The sequence below is a fragment of the Leptidea sinapis genome, chromosome 9 (assembly GCF_905404315.1).
Source record: "Leptidea sinapis chromosome 9, ilLepSina1.1, whole genome shotgun sequence".
NCBI lineage: Eukaryota > Metazoa > Arthropoda > Insecta > Lepidoptera > Pieridae > Leptidea > Leptidea sinapis.
In genome coordinates this window covers 9055504-9063258 of record NC_066273.1, presented here as the reverse complement: position 1 = coordinate 9063258, position 7755 = coordinate 9055504, and the positions used below count along the sequence as shown (strand labels likewise).

The window sequence follows — 7755 nt, the reverse complement described above, 5'->3', positions numbered from 1 at the left end:
TTGTAAATTAATATCGCTGTATTGTTATTTTCCATCGTGGAAAGGCATTCTTAAGAGTACAATAGACGTTATGCAAAGATGGTTACCAATGTTCCGATTGACTTTGAAGCTATTATACTTTATCAAGTACATATTGTGAGTGCATACACATACTGACTAGTCAATACATTGGCGTTCTATATACGTATGGACATATCATTGGCAGTCTGATAATGGAACGGCAAATGTGTGCTTAAAGACTCAAAAAATATGGTGTGACTTATCACCGGTAAGGTTATTTTATTTATATAAGATTGATTTGCAAAATGCGTTACTAATATATTAAAACGAATGTTGTTTCATTATATATGGTACAATTATTGACAAGTCCCCAGACAAGACCCGCTTGTCAGAATGGGACACATGAATGGACACAGTCAGAAAGGAAAACTATACAGTCCCTCTTTTTTAACCGACTTCAAAAAGGAGAAAGTTATCAGTTCGATCGGTATTTTTTATGTATGTACACCGATTACTCTGTGATTTATGAGCCGATTTACGTGCCGACTTAAAACCTATCAATAGGTAGCACATATAAATATTAGCATTTTATTAATATTAAAGGTGTATTAAATTAAATTTTTAGTTATTTGATACCTTTCAGTTTTTGATCTGGTTTTTTTAAACGTAGTTTTTTTAAGGCCTAGATTTGCAATATTGTATACTGTGTAATTTGACCGCCTTAAAAGAACGTGAATAATTACATAGGTACTAGTGCTATTTACACGTTATCACGGACGTATCCTAATAATAATTGATACTTATTTACACTGCAAATATGTAAAAACTAATATTTTTCAGCTTTCCCGTACACGAGATAATGAAAGAGAATTGGCGTTAATTGGAAGCAAGAGAGAGATGTGAAGAAATTTACAAACCATATTAGTCGAGTGTCATTTGCTCGAATCATTTCCTCAAGGCATATGTATATTTCAGCACTAACGGATTTACGAGAAAACTTTTTTAACATTATAAATATTGAAATCTCTTTCCAATGTCAATAATATAACAATATATATTTAGTCAAATTGCTCGCATACACAAATGTCCAATTTAACCACATTTATAATTTCACGAATTCAGCTGTCATACAAATATATGTTGATATTCGCTAACACTACTTAAACCAAAAAGAAACCCTGGAAAAAGATATCTAAGCTTAAAAGACAAATTTTATTTAATTCAGGGAACTTAACATTTTAATAACCAATTTAACGATTTATTATATGTAAATAAAAAAATTATATTTTAGTGTTAGTTTCTCTTATTAAAGGTTATTAAATTATACTTATTAAATCTAAATCCCTTTAGGACGTAAAGAAGTAACAAATATACATACAAATCAATAAATAAACATACAAACTTTCCCCTTTATAATATGAGTGTGATTTTGATTAAAATCGAAAAAAAACCTCCTACTGAACAGATCTTGATCGGAAAATAAGGACAGACTGACAAACGTAAAACTTATAGCAACCCTTGTTTTGTCAGGGCTTAAAAAAATACCTGACTGCTACTCCACTGATGTTACTGTCCAAATCGGGTTCTAAATTCAAAATATGCAGCTTAAACTGAAAAAATGTCTACATTGCTGTCTATTGACCAACAATATTTTAAACAACTGGAGTAACCGCAGAAATGTATAAAAATGTCAGTCGAAGCTTATTATGGTGAAATTTGTGGCATGTGCCATATTTCGGCTTTGTTTTTGTCTGACGTGAATTCTCTATATGTATAGAACGACATTGAGTCAATGTAATAAATAAATCTTATTGTTTATGATAGGAACTGTCTGTCACTACGCCCTCTGACATAATGTTCATGCACCATGCCTGTTTTCTCTTTGAATAGTTAAACTTTCCTCCAAAAACCTCCGACTGAACATATCTTATCATCTTATTATCTAAACCTATAGCAACCCCTTTTTCGTTAGGGTTTAAAAAAAATCTAACGGCTACTCCACTGATTTCACTGTCCAAATTGGGTTCTAAATTCAACATACGCAGCTTAAACAAAAAATGTTTAAATTGCTGTCTATTGACCAATAATATTTTAAGAAACTGGAGTAAACGAAGAAATATGGCAGTCGAAGCATATGGTTTAATTAATATGGTTTAATTTGTGGCATGTGCCATATTTCGGCTTTGTTTTTGTATGACGCGAATTGTCTATAATATGTTAAGATATTATTGATTTTTATCATTATTATAATAATAATCAGCATCACAACACAAGACCTTTACATGAATCAATAAAACAACAAAAATAAATCGTATTTTATCTATAATAATATAAGGATATTATTTAGTGATGATCGTTTTGCACACCGTAGCAAAGCTGTAGAAAAGCGACGATGTGACGTCATCGATCGTCCAGAGACTCAGAGAAATTATCAAGCGTAGAGAATACGTTGAGCTACGTACAGCACTTGCAGGCTTGACTTTTCTAACTTAAGCGAAACGCAATTCATTGAAAAGAGACAGACATGTCGCACATTGTCCATCTTGAAATGCAAAACAATAACTTGATGCCAATTTATATAATTCATTTCGATCAATGCTGGTGACCAATGAGTGTGTGATTAAAATACTGTTTTAAAGCCAATGATATTATATACAATAAATAGGTAGATATCGCACTAGCGCGCGCAAAATGTTGCAGATTAATTCAGACAATTGTCGTAATTTCATTTAGTCGGCTAATAGCAGCGAGCTAAGCGGAACGTTTTCGTGGCGGGACCTGTGTGTTAAGAAAATGTAAAAACTATGTTTGCAAGATATATAAGAGTGAAGGTATTTCATACCATACGAAATTATATAAAAGAACGTCGTATTTGTATTTTATGACGATTTTATTTCTTATTTACAAATAAATCTCGAATTATTAACGTGGTGGTTCGAGCAAGATAGAGAATATGATGTCAACTGCAGCGCGACAAGGACAAATAGTATGTGTCATAGATTAATCAACCAGAAGTGAAATCGTAGGCAGAATATAGCGTTCGTAACCGCTTGATTACGGAACTTGAGTTTTCTTGTTAGTTAGTGAGCGTCTTTCTTAAATAATATTATAATGATTATAATAAGTTCTGGCTTTCAAAGTCTTATAATAAAGGTGGTATAGAATGAGATTAGTAATAGCAGGCTATTTGATATTTTATTAGTACTTAATCTTGGAATGTATGTAACGTACCAGGAGATCTACTCGCAAAATCGACAACGACACATTTGGAACAATACGATAATACTCCGAATATACCGCATCTACCCTGTCTGCTGCGGGATGATCGAGGTAGTATATTTTAGGAAATGATGTAAAAAAGGCGTTGTTGCCGTGAATGTAATACGAAATTTAATATTTTTTAATAAACAAGTTCGGTATAACCCTTGCTAACTGCAGAAGAATCAATGGATCATTATTGTAATAAACCCTCAACAGAAATACATTCATAAATAGTATAATATACAAGAAATAATAATTGTAAACTTAAAACTTTTTGGGTGCTGTCGTTAGTAAAATTGTAAAAATGGAACCCTTATTGTTAATACATTTTGGTTTTATTTTGATAAGTCTGTATGTTTTAATTATTTTATGTACAAATAATTTATATCATGATTATGGCTATACATTATAATCAATAATATTTTTTTTTAAATCAATAACACCTAATTTACCTAATTTAAATGTAGTTTTACTACTTTATAACTTTTATTACATGAACTCATGAATTAATCGTATTGTAGACATAAATCATGGTGTACGGTAAAAAATCATATCTGGTGAATAATTCTGTGTTTTTGCTATGCAAATACGAAGCAATTAGCAAATTAGATTAATCTCTTTTTCACTTGCGATAATTGCATTTAGTATCCTTCTTTGACGTGTAATAGTAATGTAGTGTGCTATTGCAATGTTAAATTATTCATGTGTGCGTTTGTATCATTTACAAACACCGAATGTTGTCTAGGTAACCTATCAATACTTTTAAATATCATATCATATTGTAAATACGAAAACGCATTCAAGAGTTACATGGTTTGTCTTTTAGCTCTAAAAGCCGTAACAGTGGAAAATCATAATTATGAAGACGAGAATTTGTCATTTCACAGGTTACTGTTTTGAGTTTTTTTTATTTATGTGTTATAAATATTGGAGTTTGAACTTACTTTGAAAGAGTTATGTTAATACTTTCCGTATTTAAATATAAAAACTCATATGATAGCCATTTTTTAGAAAAATGTGCTAAATATTTGTTTCATAGTGTTGTGTAGTCACACTACTGCTATCGATACGAACATCGTAGTATATGGTAATTAATTTGTTTGCTACAAATAACAAGGATTATACTACTCAATATAACTTATTATTATTATAAACTTATTAAATATATAACCACTTTATACGTTCTTAAAACTCTGAGAGCTTTATTAAATGCCATGCCCTTCTTTTTCAAAATTATGTGGGCAAAAGAATCTTTTTTCTATCGATTATATTATTGTTTAAAATTAAATGGAGTAGGTTCCCAGCGGATAAAAAATTTAAAGAAGCAATGCAAAAGAACAAAAAACATTGGAAACATTCTCGGCTTACCTCAAAGCATTTTGTTTTAAATTCTTATTTGGAAGTCTAGAGAAGAAAAGTTCTTTGCAGAGATGCCGTGCAAAAGTTATCCTACTTATATGTGAAAAGTATATTCCCAAATAGACAATATATTAATAGCTCTCTTTACTTTGTTGAAAATAAACGCCACCTATCATTTATGTCTAATTTAATATTTTTGTATTTTTTCTTTATTCCAGAATGTGTCATCAAAATCAAAATTGGTTCAGCCGTTCCGGGGACTACCTGACATAAAGAGACACCCAAAATTATTGTTTTATGCTATTTTATTGATATTAAAACCATTTTATTTATTTGTATAGTACTGGTTCAACTGTCATAAATATAAAACTTTCGCATTACATATTTTTTTACGCACTTAAAATTATTTTTGTATAAGTATAATTATCCAAGGAGAAAAAGGGGGAATAAGTTTGTATAGCATAACGCTGCTAGCGTCCCCTCTTAACATCAAGAGATTTATGTGCTCTGCCTTTTACTCCTGAATCATTTATTGAGCCGCTTATTGATAACACTTGTCGAAAAAAGATACTTAATAAAATTATTGTGAAACAATCGAAAACCTCTACACAATGTCTTAAAAATTAAAAGCTTTGCAGCAAAAGGGCAGAAGTTTAAAACACATAAATCCGACTTCAAAAACTAAAAATTTAACTAATAACTTGATAAATATTTAATTTAATACACCTCTTCCTTATACCTTTAATATTAATAAAATACTATTAAATGTATGTCCTATTGATAGGTTTTTAGTCGTTGCCATATTTTAAATAGTCTTTTTTTTTAAGTAGCTTTGGGTAGGCCTGTAAAGCTATGTCACTATGCCATAAAGGGAACTGCGCTCGATCTTCTGATTTCACATCTAAACAATAAATTTCAGAAGGACGACGTTAATGGCAGGAGATCTCCTGGGACTCCTCTCAGTATGGGGGTACCACAAGGGTATATTCTCGGACCGATCCTCTTCCTTATCTATATAAATGATCTTCCTAATCTTATAGAGAAAAAACATAAGGTAGTATTGTTTGCGGACGACACTTCACTGATTTTCAAAGTGGAAACCAAGCTATGTATGACGAAGTGAACGATGTTATCTGTCATCGTGTACTGGTTTAGCGCTAATAACCTATTGTTAAATAGCAAGAAAACGAAATATATAAAATTTACCATACCAAATGTCAAAAATGTTGAGGCAAGTGTTTTGTTAAACGGAGAGGTGATAAAACCGGTGGAATCTGCTAAATTTCTTGATATTACTCTGGATTCCAAATTACATTGGGGCCCCCATATTGAAGGATTGGCGAACAGACTTAGTTCTGCAGCATACGCGGTTAAAAAGATTAGACAGTTAACTGACATAGATACGGCGCGACTTGTATACTTTAGTTATATTATGTCCTATGGTATATTGCTATGGTGCAACGCTGCCGATATTAATACAGTATTTGTGCTGCAGAAGAGGGCTATTCGCGCTATTTATAACCTAGGTCCTAAAGAATCATTAAGAGCAAAATTCAAAGAAATTAACATCTTGACGGTTGCTTCTCAATATATTCTTGATAGTGTAATGTATGTTCATAGGCAGATAAGTGTATTTGCCAGAAACTGTCACAACCATAATGAACACTAGGAACAGACATAAACTTATGATGCCTACTACTCGGCTAAGTCGAGTTAGTAAGTCTTTTGTGGGGCGATGTATATGCTTTTACAACAAGATCCCAGAAAATGTTCAAAACAAATTATTACGTTACTCAAAAGAATTGTTAAAAAACGTTTGTGTGGTAAAGGTATAACTATAACATAAACGATTTTCTGAATGATACCACAGATTGGGAATGGAGTGACCGCCCTCAGGCTATTAAATAATAAGTTTAATTGTAAAATATTACTTTGTAAACATATTTATTCGATGAAAAAAAAGGCCGCTGAGTTTGTTGTGCCCATTCTTCTCAGGCCTGAGGCATTCATTTTGGAATGGGTGATAGTTTTTTGGCTTTCAATAAGTGATGTCACATCCTATTTTGAATAAAAATATTTGAATTTGAATATAGTCAGCCTAAATGAAAACTCCTATAAAATCCGTACACAAACAAACTAAATTGACATCATACACGTAAACAAAATATTCATAAAATGAAAAATAATGGGCCAAACTATGTTAAATTTAGGGACCAAATGGCAACTTTTCCGCATCAAACTAAATAAGAATCATCGTAATCGGTGTCCATACATAAAAATAAACCTCCTTTTTGAAGTCGGTTAAAAACTGCATCACTAAAAAGTACTAGAAGTATTTTAAAATTCAATTTATTTTTTAATTTTTCAAAATATTTGTCGAACTTATGATTCGACAATTTTTACAATAACAATGTACTAAGTTAACAGTAATTTTCCTTTACCTTTTAGATTCTCCATTTTTTGATGAATCTATTTCTGAATATAATTAATAATTCAATTACTAAATTTCAATTCTGCTGAACGTCTCCTTGAAGTTAATCCACATTATGCACTTTGCACCTTAAAATTCTGTCTTTTCGTCCCAAAATGTACGTATTTGCTGCTCCTTTTAGTATCACCCAGATCTTTTGACACAAGTAGACGACTTCATCAAAATAAGCTTAGAATCGATTCTTAATATGCAGCTGTATGAACAATCTTGGATCCAAGAATATACGGACCCATACGTTGTTATGGTGGTTTAGGGGTTCACAAAATTTCTAGTGTCGTTTCCAGCCTTCCTATCTGGCCATACTTCATGAAATCTCAGAAGTACAATTTTAAGAGCATCCCCTTTATACTTTGAGATTGCTGTCTTGGAATAAGCTAGAAACGCTTTCCTTAATTGCATGCCGAGGTCAAAATTTTCCAGTTTCTCCAAATTCACAGCGGAGCTGAGATAACTTAAACTGCAAATTGACTTTTGAATTGTGGCGATAAACTTAGGCCACAACCTCTGACCGCTCCGCTCATTCGCCTTGAACCAGCCAACAATACCGGCCGGACGGGTAGATGAGGTGATGTGAGGTGCGCGGGCGCCGACATTACTGCCAGGCCACCTGTCAGCAGCTAGCCCGCCTTAGTTTGACACGTACC

The 7755-nt window shown here is 32.1% G+C and overlaps 1 long non-coding RNA gene across 1 annotated transcript; it reads left to right on the top strand.

The window, feature by feature from the left end:
- Positions 1-4037: 4037 nt before the first annotated feature.
- Positions 4038-5000, top strand: LOC126966289 (uncharacterized). Its single transcript, XR_007729708.1, has 2 exons — positions 4038-4148; positions 4839-5000. It is a non-coding gene; the product is annotated as an uncharacterized LOC126966289 (long non-coding RNA).
- Positions 5001-7755: the final 2755 nt, after the last annotated feature.